Source organism: Neofelis nebulosa, chromosome 3 (assembly GCF_028018385.1).
Source record: "Neofelis nebulosa isolate mNeoNeb1 chromosome 3, mNeoNeb1.pri, whole genome shotgun sequence".
Taxonomy (NCBI): Eukaryota; Metazoa; Chordata; class Mammalia; order Carnivora; family Felidae; genus Neofelis; species Neofelis nebulosa.
Window position 1 is genome coordinate 171,763,350 of NC_080784.1, and position 14,705 is coordinate 171,778,054.

At 43.1% G+C, this 14,705-nt stretch overlaps 1 long non-coding RNA gene across 1 annotated transcript in view; it reads right to left on the bottom strand.

Moving 5' to 3' along the window:
- Positions 1-307: 307 nt before the first annotated feature.
- Positions 308-14,705, bottom strand: part of LOC131507655 (uncharacterized) — a 36,499-nt gene continuing 22,101 nt past the window's right edge. Inside the window, exons 4-5 of the long non-coding RNA XR_009259612.1 lie at positions 5,683-5,761; positions 308-3,344 (exon numbers count right to left, since the gene is read on the bottom strand). This is a non-coding gene — a long non-coding RNA (uncharacterized LOC131507655). The remainder of the gene's footprint in view (positions 3,345-5,682; positions 5,762-14,705) is intronic.

Consider the following 14,705-nt stretch of genomic DNA (forward strand, 5'->3'; position numbering starts at 1 on the left):
AGACCCTCAGGCATCAGCTTTTTAAAGTGTGCAAATATATATAGTCCTATAGGACTGCAAGTGTAAGCCCCACTGGCCACCAGAGCCAGGGATCTGGAGGCGTCCCCTGAGTGTCGGCCACACAAATCGAGATGAGTATATAACTCTTTCCTGGGTGATACTGGTGAGTTGGGACAAATCACAGGAAAAGCACCAAGATGGCATCCACAGCCCATGCTTCTTTATTTGTTATTTATTTAATGTTTATTTATTTTTGAGACAGAGAGATAGACAGAGCATGAGTGGGGTAGGGGCAGAGAGAGGAAGACACAGAATCCAAAGCAGGCTCCCGGCTCCGAGCTGTTAGCACAGAGCCCAATGTGGGGCTCGAACTCACGAACCACGAGCTCATGACCCGAGCTGAAGTTGGATACTTAACTGACTGAGCCACCCAGGCGCTCCTTCGGCCAATGTTTCTTGAGAGCATTTCCACAGGTCACTAAATATTTGCCAGACCGGAGTACTACCCCTCAGACCAAAACTCCAAGACAAGCCTCCTTTACAGAAGGACTGGGGAATGTATCCCAGTCTGCTGTCTGTGCAGTGCCCTGGGGATGACAGCCTGCCAAGAACCATCTCTCTGATTGTTACAGTCTCTTGGGGCCCAGGAATGCAAGCGCCCCTGGCCACCAGAGCCAGGCAATCAAGGGGCATCCCTGAGGTGACAGCTGCAAAAACTGGAGTTCCAGACACAAAATGCAGGACACCAGAATCATGTAACGCTCCCTCCAGGAGACACGGGCACTCTGGAGTGCAACAGAGGGTGAGAATGAAGACAGCACCTGCCCTATGAGGTCTCTGGAAAGAATTACTGTCACCCCAAGATGCGTTCCTAATCAGAAGCCCACCCCTCAGGCCGCACTCATGATGATCAGCTAATAGGCTTCCAGCACAGACAAACCCAGTTCCTGGGCTTGTTGCCTCTTGTGGTGCCCTAGGGGTGGTAAATGTTTAAGAACTGTTTCTCTGTTGGGGTGCCCGGGTACTCAGTCAAACATCTAACTCTTGGTTTCAGCTCAGATCACCATCTCACGGTTCATGAGTTCAAGCCCCGTGATCCAGCTCTGCACTGACAGCATGGAGCCTGCTTGGGATTCTCTGTTCCCCTCTCTCTCTGTGCTCCTCCCCCCTCAAAATATATAAATAAGCATTAAAAAAAAAAAAAAAAGAACTGTTTCTCGGTTGGTTATAGTCCTGTAGAATTCATGGGCATAAGCTCTACTGGCAACAAAACCCAGGCAATATAGAAGTGCCTCCTGGCAGAAGTCAGAAAAATCAGGGTGCTAGACAGGGGTAGGAGCTCCTTCGTGGGGGACATGGATTATTACAATCCTATGGGACCAGGAACACAAGGTCCTCTGGCCTCCAGAGACGGGTGACCAAGAGGCATTCCTTAGACTACTTTGTAATAGCTTTGGTTATAAGTCAGAATAAAAGCAACCTTGAACTAAGTCCATGCCGTCCTTTTTGGCCATTTTTACCTCTAGTCAGACCTCACCCACATACATGCCATTCTTCCTCTCCCTCTCCCTAGGCAGAGACATTGCTAATGCATCACAGCACTCTTTCCTGCCAAGTCCAAATGTGCCCCCATGATTCTTAATACCACACTTAGACGGCCACTGCCATCCAACCAGAGTTAGCAAGATCGGACCTAACTTGCCAACTCTGAGACTGAATGTTATGCAGAAGACAGAAATGTTAAACAACTCCAGGCTAAAGGAAGTAGGAAACCAAAACCTGTCTGTGTTATCGCTATTTTTTCAAACCAGAGAAGGCACGCAATAAAGAGTATGGCTATGTGTCGGCTATCTCACTTCAGATTTTGATTGTTCTCACGGCTTTTCAATCTCACATCTATTTTAAAGTCTCCTCTCCATTTCCAAGGTGCTTCTGATTCATTCCCTTCTCATATCCCCTTAAACATGGTGGCCACTCAGTGGCTCTATCTGGCCTCTCCACCTAAGAGCACTTCTCCATTTTAGACCTTCCAACATTTAATACCCTCTCAGTGTCACCATCAATAGAGCTGTGAGTGAGCTCAACCTTTCCCTGGAAGTGGTGATTTAATGTGTGAATTATACAGTTATTAGAATGGGTGTCAGGGAAACAGTGTAATATATGTAATGTGGAGGCTGATGGGCCGGAGGAGCTGGAACCGTCTGGATGATTTCTGGCACTTCTTTTAATGCTATGTCAGTTATTCTTATGACCAATCATTCAAAGCTGTCTATTACCTTCTAATAATAATAATAATATTTTTCACTTAACGTTGCACCTTTCACCAGAGGATTTCAAAGAGCTTTGCAAACATTCATTAGCACTTTATGAAGTGGGCAGGTAATATATAAATACCAAGTCACATGTCCCTGAATAGCAGTCATTAATAGTTCCCTTGACACCACATTCAGGTTAGGGCAGAAACAAAATAAGACCATATAAATGAAAAGTCAGGCGTCATCATTATTGGCATTTACTGCGAATCCACAGAATCCTACCAGAGATGGGCTTCATTTTCTTGTCTCTTAGTGTGGCAGGAAGGGTGGTCTGTTTCTCCCTCTTGCTACCTCTCCCCATACACAAAACACCTCTTCCTGAGACACAGGCAGAACAAGGTACACACAATCCAGAGCACTGGATTCTTTTAGCCTCATGACTCTATGAATCCCTGCCTGACAGGGGAAAATTCTCACTGCCCTGAAGATTATCCATACACAAGAATCCTAAATACCTTGAGCCCTACCCGCAGAACAAAACAGAATGGTTGAAATGCATACCAGAGGCTAGGAAGGGAATGCTGCCAGACCCCGGGAGGGAGTGAGGGGAGTCAGGACAAGTAGCTTGGGTATGAGTGATGACCACCTGAGAAGCAAGCACAAGAGGTGACCCTGAGAGCCAAGGTTCCCAGTACCCCGGGTGAGGAGCTGGAGGCAACAGGGAGAGGAGAGGAGTCATCTCTAACCCCCATCCTCTGTGTAATTTGTGAGAATTAGAAGATATGATTAGAAATAGAACCAAGAGCTGGCTCTGCACATTCTTCTTGACGTGTGTGTGTGTGTGTGTGTGTGTGTGTGTGTGTGTGTGTGTATCCACCTACCGGGATATTAGACTAGGCCAGATTAGGCTATGGTAATAAACATCCTCCCAAATCTTCAGGCATTAACACAACGAAAGTTTTGTTCACACTAAATCCACTACAGGTCCGGGGGCTCGTCAGGACATCTGTTCCCCATGTAGTGGCTCACCATTCCAGGCTCCAGTCTTGGGTTTCTCCAACTCAACGTGATACTTCTTAGTTGACCATGCTAGGAGAAAGACAGAAAATAACACACCAGCATTTAATTCCTTTCCCCAGAAGGGACACGTGTCATTTTTATTTCCAGCCCATTAGCTAGAACTAGTCACTCTGTTCCACCCAATGAATGGAAGGGAAGGAAAACATACTCTTTCATAAGTCTGAGGAGGGGAGGAAAATTGGAAATATCAGTGAGCATTAGTGACATGTATTACAGCTAGTAGGTACACACTACTGGTTTGGTTTGGTACCGAGGCAGCAGAATCTTCTCTAAACCTCAAAAACAACATCATCGAGGATAGCACAAGAGTGTACCATACCTGGGTTGGTTTGCCTTGCCTCATGCTCTGTGGACTTGATCAGTTTGAAGGTAAATAAAACCTCAACATGATATAGCCGATACAGGTAGGGGTGGCTTTGTTTCTTCCTGCACAAACCTTTCTTCCAAAAATTATTCCTGTCATCCTTTCTCTCTTATTTTTACCCAGTAATAAAGGAAAGTCTAGGTTAACATATTTCTCCTTCCCCAATCCCAAATTTCCTTTACACAAAGAGTGTTCTCTGACTACAAAAACAGCATGCAATGGGCAAATCCATTGAGCCAATATTTCCATGCTTTCTAAGAAAGTTCTGTCCTCTCCTTGAAATTCAAGAAATGATGATCATTACTCTGACTTATGTGATATTCAATCTTGATTACCCATCAATGCATTATCCATATGCATTGTTAATCATTGTTGATATTATTTGGTTAGGAAGATATTTTTCATATTAATTCACACACTATCTCTTCTTTTAAAAAAAGGGACTTTTCTTATGGAAGGTTTTTTCTTAAACCAAAACAGATTTTGTATGCTCCCTATCAGAAAAAGTATGAAACACCAATGTACTAACTCCCTTCCTCCCACCCCTTTTGAGCCCCCTCAACCTTTCATTCTCACTTAGAAGCTCATACAGAGCAGAGTCTACTGTGTCAGAAATACGCCAAGGCAAAGAGGAAGAAAAGGAGAACTCCTCAGGTCGCAACCGAATTCCCAGCAATCTTTCATTCTAATTCTTTCTAAAGGTGGACAGAATGTATTCAAGAAATATAAGACTAAACGCAGGGGACTGTTTCCATACTTCCTGTCTATGTGACTTTGGGCAACTTAATTTCTTGACTAATCTGTTTACCTATCTGTAGAAATGAAACAATAATACTGCTGACATCATAACATTGTCATAATGAATACATGAAATTATGTATCTGTGACATGGCACAAAGAAGGTATTAAAATTTATCTCCACTTTCTGAAAAGTTTGCTCCATTTACCTCTCCCTCTTCTTTTCTCAATTTCTCCCTCCTTCCTCTCTTCCCACCCCTAACCTTTCCCAAGGCAAAAACTGAGAGGCCCACAATGAACTTCCTCTCCCCAAGGCCTAATCCCATTAGGCCTTTATTCAAGACAAAGCTCCATTAGATCTTGGCCAGGTGAAATTCCATTAGGCCTTAAACAAAGGAACAAGTCTCTCATTATATATATATTAGGAGGTGTCAAGAGAGGAGCACTGCTGATAACAAATCTACATATACTATTCATTATTCCTTAATACAAGAACATGTGCAGTGATCCTTTAGCGTATCTTCCTTAAGAAAAATGGTCTTTATATTAATATTCTCTCTTCCAAGTTGAAGGAGAACGATTGCATAACAGACAGCTAAGAGGTTTCAGGTGCCACATACAGAAGGTAACAAGTTAAATCCTTCTCGAGGAACTTCTACCCTCAGATTTGCACACCCTTATTAAAGTACCTCCCTCGTGCTTCCCCATGAATCTCAACCCATCTTTTGGGAAACCTCAGCCTCTCCTTCTGGAGATTTGCCTCAGTTGCAAATCCATCCCCCACCACACCCTAATCCAAGGTATGTTTCTCCAAGTCTGAGTAGTGAAGCATACAGCAGCACCTTGACCAGGGCTTCAGCGGGAGGGTTAGTAGGGGCAGGCTCCCAGCTGCATAGCACTGCTCAGCATCGGGGGGACACACATCTACCAAAGTCAATCCATTCCTGACTTCCTGCTCTATCACTGTGAACTGAAAGCACATCTATTTATTCTCCCTAATTTTATAAGCTAATAACAGTTGGGCTAAGCAGACACATCCTCCAAAGACAAGGAATTCTCATTCGTTCATTCTACAGATATTTGTTGGGCACCTACATGTGCCAGAAACTCTCCTAGATTTGGGGGACAGTTGCTTCTCCCATGAAGCTTGCATTCCAGTAAAGGGGTGTGGTGCATACCTCCTGTTTGCCCTACCATATCCTCTCTCCCCTCTTTTCAAGCCAACTTTATGTCATGGAGACTGACCTTTACGGATTGCATCAATTGGTAGTCTTGCCCTTCAGCTTCTGGTTGGGTTAGGCCAATGAGGAGCACCAGCAGAAGTCTGGACGGAAGCAGGAGAGTTAGGTCTGAGTGTTTATTTCTCTTGACACCTTGTCTGCTGGGCCACAGTCCTGCCAAATGGCCTCTCCTGTAAATTACAGCTATTCTCTCCAGGCTCAAGTAGCTGCTCCCAGCCCTGCGCCATTCAGGCCTTGGGGTGTTAATAGCTCTCTATTATTATTGCTGCAAGTAGTACTACCTTCCCTGGTTGGCTCCCCTTCACCTCCCTAAATCTTTGGGAATGGTGCTTTTATTAACCTCTCTTCAACTGCCCCACCGAACGGGACGTTCTTTGTGGGACTTTGTTGATGCAAGACACACAATCAAAATCATTCCTGATACTGCTTATAAAACCTAGATGATTATAGGAGGAGATAGGGTGGGGGTGGAAAGGCATTATACAGGGTAGTCAGGAAGGGCTCTTTGAGCAGGTGACCTGACTAAGGAACAGAGTGCAGCAATGCTCTGGGACAGAGCTTTCCAGACAAAGGGAAAAGCAAGTGCAAAAGATCCAAAGCAGGAATGAGCTCTGTATATTCAAAGAAGGAAAATGAGGCCAATGTAGGGAAGGAGAAGTGGGACGGTGATGCAGAAGCAGGCAAGGGCCAGATCAGGTGGAGCCCCAGCCAGGTTAAGGAGTTTAGATTCCATTTGAAGTAAAATTGAATGAGATTAAAGGGGTTTAAACAGGAGGGTGGCATAATCGGAGTTACATCTTTGACAGAATTCCCTCAATTGATCTGTGAGAAGAGGTACTTGGGGACAAGGGAGAAAGCAGGAAGACTCCATTGGAGTTGCTGGCCAACAGTTCAGAGAAGTGATGGTGAACCTGGACTAGCGTGATGTGGTAGAAATGGACAGTCAGCAGTGTTGGGATATAATACCTTTTGGAGGAAAAACTCACAGGACTTCCCAGTGAATGAGATGTCAAGAGTGAGGAAAAAAGGAATCACGGGTGACCAGGTGGTTTGGGGCTGAAGCCACTATGTATGTGATGGAGCCATTAACGGAGGTGGTAAAGACTGGGAGCTGAGAGAGGGGGGCAGGTTTTTTTTTTTAATTTTTTTTAACATTTATTTATTTTTGAGAGAGAGAAAGAGAAAGAGACAAAGACAGAGCGCAAGTGGGGGAGGGACAGAGAGAGAGGGAGACACGGAATGCGAGGCAGGCTCCAGGCTCTGAGCTGTCAGCACAGAGCCCAACGAGGGGCTCGAACTTACAGACCGTGTGATCGTGACCCGAGCCAAAGTCAGAGGCTTAACCAACTGAGCCACCCAGGCGCCCTGGGAGGGGGGCAATTTAGATCAGACATGCAAACGCAGATGTCAGGCTAAGAGATGTAAGTGTCGGTGTTGTCAGCATATAGAGGGGGATTTAACGCAGAGGGGCTGGACAAGCTGACTGAGGGAGGGAATGCAGTTCTTCAACACCATCTAAACCTGGAGAGATGAAGAAAAATCATTTTCTAACTGCTCATAAATTTCAAGGTGCTGTTCTCTCAAGAGCGTCACTGTGTCACATTAATATGCAGAACAATGTTTAGTTTCCTCCCTTCATTTTCTATTTCCAAATTGTGTATCTTCAGGCCTGCAGAAAATAAGAAAGAGGCCCAGCCATGAGCCATATACTTTCAATAACTGTCCCTTAGAAATGCAAAGAGGTCTTGCGCTCACAGGGATGACCTGATTAAATTTTTTCCCATGAACTCTCTCTCCCCTCAATTTCTATCTGGGGGGGAAAGGAAGGGATAGCTTTATTCATTCTTGTATTCAACAAACATTTACTGATTGCCTATGATGGGCCAGTTTCTAGCTGCTTAAGTTAGCAGCAAACAGGGAAGAAAACAAAACCTCTGCTTTACAGTACTTACCTTCTAGTGGGAGTAGACAGAAAATAAATAATACAATTTAAAATTTTCTTTTTAATGTTTATTTATTTTTGAGAGAGAGAGAGAGGGAGAGTGGCAGAGAGAGTGGGAGACACAGAATCTGAAGCAGGCTCCAGGCTCTGAGCTGTCAGCACAGAGCCCAACATTGGGCTCAAATTCACAGACCGCAAGATCATGACCAGAGCTGAAGTCAGACGCTCAACTGACTGAGCCACCCAGGCACCCCAACCAATACAATTTTAACAATTATATGGTACAATGTCTTACAAACTGGTAATAGCTATGGAAAAATGACATCAGAATAAGGGGCATTCAGATCATGGAGGGGGGTTCCAATTTTAAATAGGGTGGCCAGGGGGGGTCTCATTGGGTAGGTGACATTAGAGCAGTGAGTTGGAGTTGAGAAATTAGCTAAGTTGATTAGGAGAAGTGTTTCAGGCAGAGGAAACAGTAAGGGTCTAAGTCAGCAATGAGCCTGGCATGTTGAAGGAATAGCAAAGAGGTCGGTGTGACTTAAGTAGTCAGGCCTAGAATGCCCTCCTCCCCAACACCCACTGAGTCCTGTCCTCCAAAGCTCCATTCAAATCCTATCTCCTCCATGAGATAGGATTTACTGATTGCCTATGATGGGTTTTCCAAGCAGCTAGAAGCTCCATGAAGCTCTCCCCAGAGCCCACCATTCACACTAGTCTTCTCTCCAGAAGACCTCAGTACCCACAAATGAGATCACACAGCTTAGAAGTTGTCTGCAGGTATCTTTATTAATTTTGCTTCCACAAATAAACTCCAAAGCATTCTGAATTCAGGGGACCATTCTTTGTACTCTTTGTGTCATCCACAGCACATGATAACTAAATAATAAATATGATTTGATTTATGGACTAAATGAGCAATTCTTAAATCATTTTTATTTGACTTTGAAATGCAGGCACATAAATATGCATACACATATGTCTAGAATCTTCTCCCTGTCTAGCACTGACCCCTTTCCAGGATCTGGCTTTAATATCAAAAGACTGGGAACCAAGATGGACAGGAGGGATGGAAGGGTAAGGAAGCTTCACGTGATAATGATTTGTCTGAAAAATGAATGCCTGAGCCACAGAATTCAAGAATAGATTTTAAGGGGCACCTGGGTGGCTCAGTCGGTTAAGCATCTGACTTCGCTCGGGTCATGATCTCACAGTTCATGGGTTCGAGCCCCGCGTCGGGCTCTGTGCTGAGAGCTCAGAGCCTGGAGCCTGCTTTGGATTCTGTGTCTCCCTCTCTCTCTGCCCCTCCCCTGCTTGCGCTCTGTCACTCTCTCTCAAAAAATAAATAAACATTAAAAAATTAAAAAAAAAAAAAGAATAGATTTTAAGAATAGTACAAGAGAAGTAGAGGGAAAGGTGAAAAGGAGATTTTGTAAATTTAAAAATTTTAACCATGGGGCACCTGGGTGGCGCAGTCGGTTGGGCGTCCGACTTCAGCCAGGTCACGATCTCGCGGTCCGTGGGTTCGAGCCCCGCGTCAGGCTCTGGGTTGATGGCTCAGAGCCTGGAGCCTGTTTCCGATTCTGTGTCTCCCTCTCTCTCTGCCCCTCCCCTGTTCATGCTCTGTCTCTCTCTGTCCCAAAAATAAATAAATGTTGAAAAAAAATTAAAAAAAAAAATTTTAACCATGTGAATGTATTATTTCTTTAAAAGGGGGGATGGGGAACAGTGTGGGAGAGACTAGTCTAGGTTGGCAAAGTTGACAAATGTTTTGCTCTTCAATGGGTTTTCCAAAGTTGAAAAAGAAAGCTGATGTCCCTGGCAGTCTGCAGCATTAATTAGAAAGATGAGATTTCACTTTGCAATTAGACTTCACATTTTTCCATTCCACTTGGTGCAACCCAAGAAATAACTGTTATAGGAAGAGCCCTTTTCCATCCATCCTCATGTTGTCACTCTACACCAGAGTCAAGACTTCATCTCTTGTCGTCTAGGGGAGCGTTAGGGAAAACACCTGCACTTTGTCTCTCTCCTCTATCACTGGCTCCTCTCCACAGAAGAGGATGAGACCGGAAAGAGCAGGGCAGTCATGGGCACATTAGTCAGGGCCATTCCAGGCAGTGGGGGCCAGCTATGTCCCACACTTTCCCTTTCCCTTTGCACTTGGCCTCTCAGATCTGCATGTACTCAACAACATGGATAGCTGTGTTTCCTCTCCCAACCAGTTTGTGGCAGGTCTGGCCAGGTCTCGACCTTTGTAAATGTGGGTTGAGAATGGTTAGGTCAGGACTGGGAAAGTATCAAAGGTTCTGCCTTGTAGAAGAAGGAAAAGGCTTTGCCACATCTTCCAGCTCTCCTAGTAATAAAGCTGATCATCATTTTGCTCCTTGTGTTCTCAATTGGTTAAGAACCTACAGAAAGGGAAGAGGGATTAATTAGCACCCTCAGACTTCCAACATAGTTTAAATCTCCTGATAATAAGGCATCTTAGGGAAGTCCCTAAGATTTCAAAATTCAAACACATCAGCACCGTTCTATCTAGTGATAAAGTGATAAAGCAAGATGATTCCATAACCATTGTTCCAAGAAACAGTGGCAAATGTTTCATGTAGTAAGATTGTCAAGGAGATTTTTCCAAGTAAGAAATCCTCCAGAGTATTCATTTTAACAAATAAGAAGACTATTAAAAATATATTTTAGTGCTGATGAAAATTTTCTAATCAGCACCGCACGTTACCTGCACTAAGGCACTGAGAAGGACACAACATCACTTCAGTGGTATTCCTAACAAAGATGCAGAACTTGAAATAGGCCATAAGGAAACAATCAGACAAACCCAAATTGGGGGACATTTAAAAAATAAGGGACCAGTCCTATTAAAAAATGTCAATGTCAGGAAATACAAAGAAAAGACCAAGGAATGCCTGCAGCCTCCAGTAGGAGGCTAAGGAAACACTGACATCTGAATACAATGAATGATCCTGGAGTGAAAAAAAAATAATTGCAAGAAAGGACACTTTGGGGATAAGGGACAAATTTGAATATGGACTGCATGTTAGATAATGGCCTTGTATCAACGTGAAACTTACTAGATTTAATAAGTTCATGATGTTGATGCACTTAATGTTCTTAGAAATTGTTTGCTGGCAAACCATAAGAGACTCTTTATTTATTTATTTATTTATTTATTTATTTATTTATTTTTTAATGTTTATTTATTTTTGAGACAGAGACAGAGCATGAATGGGGGAGGGTCAGAGAGAGAGGCAGACACAGAATTGGAAACAGGCTCCAGGCTCCGAGCCATCAGCCCAGAGCCCGACGCGGGGCTCGAACTCACGGACCGCGAGATCATGACCTGAGCCGAGGTCAGACGCTTAACCGACTGAGCCACCCAGGCGCCCCATAATAAGAGACTCTTAAGTACAGAGAACAAACGGTTGCCGGAGGGGTGTTGTGTGGGGGGATGGGCTAAATAGGTGATAGGCATTAAGGAGGGCACATGTTGGGATGAGTACTGGGTGTTATATGTAACTGATGAATCACTAAATTCTACTCCCGAAACCATTAGTACACTGCATGCTAACTAACTTGGATTTAAATTCAAAAAGAAAAAAAGAAAATGTTCACTGATACCATCATGATCTCTGCAATTTACTCCCAAAGGTTCAGCAAAAGATAAGTAAATAAAATACGTTATATATCATACATCATATCATAGATAGGCATAGATACAATGAAAGTGGCAAAATAGTAACAATAGGTAGATCTAGGTGAACATACATGGCAATTCATTATATTGCTATTGCGACTTTTCAGCAGATAGGAAACTTTTCAAATTAAAAGGTGAAATTAAAAAAAAAAAAAGATACTCCCAACAAGATACCATAACTCTTACGTATTCTTCACACTTTGAGAGAGGATTAAATAAGTCTTGAGGATACCATAAGAGATAGAAAATCATTTTGTAACAAATCCCCTGTGTCTCAGCGTACGGAGGCTGTAATTTAGGTCACCTCACATGGGGATCTGTCTGAGCCACTGCTTTCCAATCTGCATGTCAAAAACAGACCCAGGGTAGAAAGTGGTGGCCCATAAATTAAGACTTGATCCAACTTGTTCCACCTGGGGGCCATTTGTCAGCCCTCTTTATTTTCCATCCTTCCATGGGCTTGCTTCCTCCCATCTTCCCCACCCCTCCTTCAGTTTGTCACTATGTTTTAAAAATACAACTGTGCCTTCATAAGGGCATTAAAAAAAAAAAAAAATCAAAAAATTACCCAACAGTCAGACTCAGCAACATTGCAGATTGTGTTTTTAAAACATATTCACACTGCCCTCAGGCCTTTGCCAAGGAGATAGATGTGTATAAATGCACTTTATGAGAGGTTTTTTTGTGATACCAGTTTTTATAAATTTCCTTGAAAAGGGTCCAAGACAGACATGCCTTATGCCAAAGGGCATTAAGGTGGGGGTTCAATATATAATTATGACTACTTCATACAATCCATTTCCATCATAAATATCAGGTGATTTGCAACTTTCAATTTTGGTTACAGAGTCAGGAAATCTCCCCCTCCTCTTCAGCAGCCCCTCCCCAAAGTGATGCAACACTTACGGTCCCCTCAATATGTGTCAGGCACTGTGCTCCAGAAACATTATCTTATTGGATATTCATTACATTATTAAGTATATGGTATTATCTCTATTTTACAGGCAACAAATTGAGGCTCAAGTGCTTAAGTCCCTTGCCCAAAGACACACAACGTGTGCCCAACACAACGTGCTGATAGGGTAACAGAGCCAGACCGAAGGCCAGAGCTACCTGACTCCATAGTCCAGATCTTAACTACATACCTATTTCCCATTGTCTGCAAAGCACCATCCTGGCTTCCTTTGACCAACATAAGGCCATGAGACTCCACAATCTTGAGAAAATTCTAGGAGATGCCAAGTAGGAAAACAAAGACATTCCGTACCACAGGAAGAATAAAAAGTCTTTTCTGTTTAAACCCTCACTTTTTTGAATTGCTTGAACTTCACATTCACAGGAAAAAAACAAAAAGCCACTACATTTTACTGCCATTTGTTCTCTTATTGAGATCTTCCTGGACAGTTCACGATGGTCTTTTGAGCCAGAATCAAGTTCTTCTGCCATCTAACCAAAACTTCAAAATGCCAGTTTTGTACAGACTATACCAAAAGCTTCAGGGCATAACTCACACATAAAAAAGTACAAGACTGAATATGAAAATCTGAAATACACACTGCATAAGTAATGACAGTAAAAAGCCAATGATATTTTAAAGATATTTTAAAGATTTAGTATTTATCATTGTAACACAGCTTTTCTGTTTGATGTTATACAAAGCAATGAGCTCACTTCTGAATCAATGCTATTTTATTGCTTGCTGTTATATTTATGGAATGTTACTGTGAACAAAGCAGAGCAGGCCAAGTCTATTCCCAACATAACCTATAAATAATGTAAGTAAATAAACTAAGCAAATCTTCATGAAGCAATGCATTATTTACTATTCCTTGTTGCTGAAATATGAGTTTAAATTTTGGTTACATATTAATGTGAGATCTTAGCCATTTCTAGGTCTCCCAGGGGAGTCAAATCCTGAAGTTTAACTCAGAATTAACCTTGCATGCCTTCCCGACTCTGTAACTAAAAGCCACATTCCTCTCCATAGCCAGAAGCTAGCCTATGTAAGCACTGTGGCCATCATAGGCCAATGACCTCAAATTAGCCCAACAAAGACTATATTAGCATCACAGTGTAACTGTCCCAAGTGGGTGTTCTATAGTCTTTGGCCAGTTGGGTTTTGCAAGACAAAATCACATGGAGGACCGATTGAGACTATTTTACTTTCATACATTATACTCTGAATGGGAGTCACTCAAACTTTCTTCAAGTTTCAGAGTGTTTTTAAAGATTCATTCATTCATTCACTCAAAAATTATGAGTTGAGTGCTACCATAGTGCCAAGTTCTGTTCACATTAGGTTATCACAGCAAACAAGACTGGTAAGGGACTCTTTACAGAGATCACAGTCATACAGGAGTAGAGAATTTGATAGCAAGCAAGTAAACAAACGAGCAAGATAATTTCAGTAGTAAGGAAGAAAATAAAAGAGAGTAATATGATAGAAAATGATGGGGTCACTTTAGAAAGGGAAGTTAGAGAAGGTTTCTGTAAGGAAGTAACATTTGAACTGAAGCACCCTAAAGACTGGTAACTTTAATCAGAGTTTCTCCTTATTTCTCCTTCTCCCCCCTCTTTTTTTATGTGTTCACTGGCAGCTAAGAGCCACTGATCCATGAGGAAGGGATAGTTCAAGCCCTGGTGAGAAAACATTCATTCCAAGGTAAGCTCAGGTGGAGTCCCCTTGCAGAGAGGAGATGAGAATAATGGTAGGCAATTGCCAAAGAGTGGACAGCCATCCCTCACAGAGAGGGATGATGCCTGGGAACACAACTCAGCGGCAAGAGACAGATGAGCGCAGGGTGTGGGTACCAAGGGATCACAACAGAAGTAGAGGCAGGACAGCAGAGTTGCAAACAAACCGAAGGTGAGTGCAGCCATTGGCAGCTTGGGTGGACTCAGGAGGAAGGGTCTGGGGTATGGTCTGAAAAGACACTGCTGAGCTGAAGGCAGGAGGTCCTGACCTAGAGGCCAACCAGACTCCATCACCTCCTTCATTCATTCTTAAGTGACCCTTACTTGGGATCACTCACAGCAGAAGTCGTCTCACAGCCCCAGGATGCTGGAGGTTTTACTTTCATGACGGGGTTGTCCTCATCTCTTACCATGCTCCCTGATAGACTTAATTACTTGAAATGAAACAACCAGAAAACATCTCCAGAGGTTTCCCAATCGATGCCCCACCTCTAGACAGAACAAATTAACAAACTACCCAGGACAGGGATTAAAAGCTTTGTTAGATGACCATGCCCTAAGTAAATTTGTGAATGGAGTGCAAGCTGCCTTTCTACCTACGATTGTAGTACCCTTCACTGTGTGAGGTTAATGGGCCATCTTTTCCTCATGTCTAACATTTATTTCAAGCTGTCTGCAC